The following is a 4,342-nucleotide window of genomic DNA, read 5'->3' as shown; positions in this document are numbered from 1 at the left end:
TATTATATTGTGTTGTGTCCTGTACATGGCATGTTATGTTGTATGGTAGGATAACAAACTGAGTGAATATTTATGTACAAATTAAACAACATAGAAATTAAAGCTCTATTTCTTTCTATAAAAAAAAAAAAAGGTCTCGTCAAATGGTTCAAGTTCAACAATTTTCATCAATTTTCGCCAAATGGTTTAGCAATTAGAAACTAACCTCTCCGTATCTCATAATGGTTCATCAATTTTCATCTCTCTCTAATGTATATTTTTCAAATTGATTGTCTCTCACAATAAAATCTACAAATTTAGTAAATAATAGTTTGAATCTGAATACATAAAAATATCCAATTAAACTAATCAATTATCCAGTTAAACTAATTTGAATCTGAATAAATATACATAAAAACATCAAATTTATCAAATGCCCCATCAACACCCTTGTTTTGTTTTGTAGATTTATTGAATTAGCAAAGACTTCAATGGAGAACTAATCAATTAACTTGGGCAATAAACATAAAATTACTAAACCATGTGGACAAAGGAGAACTACTCATCTTAAATTGATAACAGATTGTGAAACTTTCACGCAAGCAATAACCAATGCATCTATCTTTCATTGAAGACTCGGAACACTTTTCCCTTTTGAATCAAACACAAAAGTATCTGAAAAATATAGAATAAAAAATCAATTTGAACCTATGAAACCCAAGAAAATTGCCCTTTTTTTCAAAGAGTAGTGGAATTTATTTGGATTTATGCATTTAGCATTTGCCATAATCATTATTTTTTGCACTCACTACCTAATTATAAAGCACACAATAATTACACATCATCCAAAACCTAATAAAAAAAGAAAGGAACATTAATTTTTTTACAAAAATTCAATAGTACTCATTTTGGAGGAAGAGAAGCATGACAATCAACACCCTTGATTTGTGCCCTGTTATGCAGAAGAAAAAATCAAATTTGCATGTGTTATGTTTCTGCCCTGTTATGCCATTTTGTGGCTTTTTTTCTTTTTAATGATTCTTGAGCATGTGTTTGACACCAAACGCCCCCAACATAGATTTATAATTAAAAATCATATTTAACACCATCAATAGATACAATAGCTCTGGAAAAAGAAAAAAGAAAAAAAAAAACTCAAATAGCATTAACAATATACTTCATAACAAAAAATTAAAATCCCTTCATTGAACAATAACCAAAAAACTCAAAATTAGTCATCAAAATAAAATAGAAAAAAATGAATTATACCAGCAACAATGAATCTATGACAGATTGAAAGAAACTGACCATATTTATAGTGATGCATCTAAAAGTAACAAATAATAGACACACAATACAACAAAAAATAAAAGCTAATCGAGAAAGTAGATATAGAGACATACCTTGACACATATAGCGGAGATATAAATGGAGAGAGAAGACAATTGAGATGGTTTCTTTCCTTACAATGGTTACTCTTTTTCTTAGGCAATAATTAAAATAAACACAACAGAAAACACAATAACCAAGCCAGTTATCAACAATACAAAAAATAATTATTATAAACTCAAGGATACATCAGTAGCTCTACAACAATCTCCAAAATCCCAAAGTTAGTTTCACAATAGATCTAAAACAATTTATCTACACAATGCTGATAATAAATGTAAAAATAAATAAATTAGAAACGCACAGGGCAAACACATTATGTGGAACCACAACTCATAACCAAAACACAAAATTTCAATTAAATGGAACTCAATAAATTAGATCGTTACCTCTATAGCGCAGTGGGTTCTACAGTAGGTTGAGTCCAAAAGAGGAATAGTTGACCCTCATATCTAACTAAGGGGAGAAAGGGAGTGTTTTTCTGCCTGAAGATATGATCATACCCATAAGGAGAGAACGCATATAACAATAATAATATATATATAAAAAAAGAGCAGGCAGTTGCTAGAAATAATTCCAAAGAACTATTTACCTGTTTCCCTGACCTTTGATATATATCCAAAACCTTAAGAGCATCATGTCGTTGCATTTCAAAGAACTGTCACATTGCATGTTATCAAATATCCATGATTTGCTGAAAACAAAACTACTCATTCAAAAATCCAAAGCCACATTCTACCTTGTCGACCAAATTTACGACACCATCACTGATAGCATTGTAGATTTTAATGCTTTCAGAAGCAACCTGTTGAAAAAAGTAAGGACAGTCAGGTCAAAAGAATTCTATTTGAAAAATTACTTCAATAACACTCCGTTGGGATCGTGGGTGAGAAAGATAGGAAATGATTGTGTTTTCTTACTATCATACTCAGATGGGTATGAAGGCAATGCATGTGAGATGGATATGAAAGACTTATTTTTCTTCCTTGGAATTTTAATGGGCAATCTCACTATTATAAATTTTTTATAACTAATCAGCTTGTTTCTCACCAATCTCACTCACCACTTTTGATGAGAAATGAAATAGGCAAAATAAGAGAGCTCTCACTCTCATCATTTCTTATCATTTCTCACCAAATCACCCCATCCAAACAGAGTGCAAATCCATGGACAAAGCAGGGGGAAAATTTATAAACTCCACTCACCATAGAGAGTGCTAATTGAATCACAAAATTATGAACCGTTGCTCCTGTGGCTGCCCAAAAGTTTCATTAAGAGGCCATATTTGAAAGCTAGACAGCATTATGTTTGATTCAGTTGAGTGAAGAAAAAAAAGTTACCTGGCAACCAAGAACACGAAATAGAAGCTGCTGCAATGCTGGCAACTGCTCAAGCAATTTCGAAGTGTCCAAACCTTTAGTTCTTTGCACCACAATTTACATAATAATATTCTAAGTGACCAAATCTTTATTTCAGTTAGATCAAAAAAATATTTGAAAAATAAAATCAATCAAAATTTGAGTGTTCACATAACACTTTTCTGGCTGCAACAGAAACAGAACCCCTCAAAAAAGATTGAAGTTCCAAATGCAATTTCAAAGGTGCCATATTTAAATGAAATTATAAAATCAAATTTATGTTGTCAAAGCAAAATTTTGAAAAATTCAAATGGCAAAAGGATGGCCAGCAAAAAGTACAATTTCTTACAGGGCGCTCACTCTCAACATCATATTTCAATACACTGAAGGAAGAAAATCTGACCTGTTGAAACCTGAAATTTAAGAAAATCTGAAATTGACTGTTGTAATAGGTTGAAATCTGAAAATCTGAAAATGAAGAAAATCTGAAAATCTGAAATTGAAGAAAATCTGAAAATCCTCTGCACTGCTCCTCACACAATCCCCGCTCAACACCTTCGCCGGAGGCCTAAAAAACACCATCGTCGCAGCATTAAAAAGGCTGAAAAAAGCACACGAAACACCCATCTCCGCCGCAAGTCCCGACAGCCAGTGAGAGGCGTAATCAGAGATAATCCAATCTGGGTTCGGGCTAATTTTCTCGAGAAAATCTGAGAGTGGTTGTTTAAGAAAATCGAAGGCGATTTTGAGGAGCTAAGCTTGGTGGTGTGGTGCGTCCATGGAGGATTCGGCGTTGGGTGGTAAGTTGGGGATGGCGGGGAAGGGAAGGGGGATGAAGGTGATGAGAGGGGAGAGGCGGAGAGGGATTTGGGGGAGGCGGCGGAGGTTTCCGTCGGTGGAGATGAAGGAGATACGGTGGCCCTTGGTGGCTAAGGTGGTGGAGAGGTGGAGGAATGGGATGAGGTGACCCATGGCTAACCACGGGAACATGACTATGTGAAGAACTTCTTCTTCATCATTAATATCAAATCTGTTTTCCATTTGAGGATAGGGAAAATGGAGGACTTAAGAAGATGTTGGGTGATTAGTGTGAGATGGAATACTTACCAAGAATTATATATTGAGAACCCTTATGAGATTTTGATGAGAAGTGAAAACCCAATAAGTATATTGAGCATTAGAGAGAGAAATGGACCTGATTCGAGGAGATCTTCAGTGTAATCGTTGCCCCAATTCGTTCGATCGATGCTTTGTCTGTGGCTTTCCACTGTAGAGAGAGAGAGAGAGAGATGGGTTTGAAGAGAGAAACAGTGAAATGGGTTTGAAGAGAGAAATAGTGAAATGGGTTTGAAGAGAGAGAAACAATGAAATGGGTTTGAAGAGAGAGATGGTGAAATGGCTGAAATGTGTTTGAAATGGGTTTCAAAATTGAAGGGTATATCTAACGGTGAAGAGAAACAGTGAAATGGGTTTGAAGAGTGAGACGACGAAAAGGCTGAAATGTGTTTGAAATGGGTTTCAAAGTTGAAGTATATATCCAACGGTAAAGGTAAAAGGATACAACCTTCAACTTAATCTTAGCCTTTCAATCTCATTGCCAACTAAGATAGATGTCC

At 34.6% G+C, this 4,342-nt stretch overlaps 1 long non-coding RNA gene across 1 annotated transcript; it reads right to left on the bottom strand.

Annotated features, from left to right (window-relative positions):
- Positions 1-1,952: 1,952 nt before the first annotated feature.
- On the bottom strand, positions 1,953-2,739 carry LOC114313709 (uncharacterized). The gene is made up of 4 exons (XR_003647260.2): positions 2,709-2,739; positions 2,574-2,623; positions 2,108-2,173; positions 1,953-2,026 (listed from the first exon to the last, which is right to left on the bottom strand). It is a non-coding gene; the product is annotated as an uncharacterized LOC114313709 (long non-coding RNA).
- Between the last annotated feature and the right edge of the window lie 1,603 nt (positions 2,740-4,342).

Source organism: Camellia sinensis, chromosome 7, assembly GCF_055761805.1.
Source record: "Camellia sinensis isolate YWXY chromosome 7, ASM5576180v1, whole genome shotgun sequence".
In the NCBI taxonomy this organism is placed as follows: domain Eukaryota; kingdom Viridiplantae; phylum Streptophyta; class Magnoliopsida; order Ericales; family Theaceae; genus Camellia; species Camellia sinensis.
The sequence above is the reverse complement of the archived record's forward strand: the minus strand, read 5'-3'. Positions and strand labels throughout refer to the sequence as shown.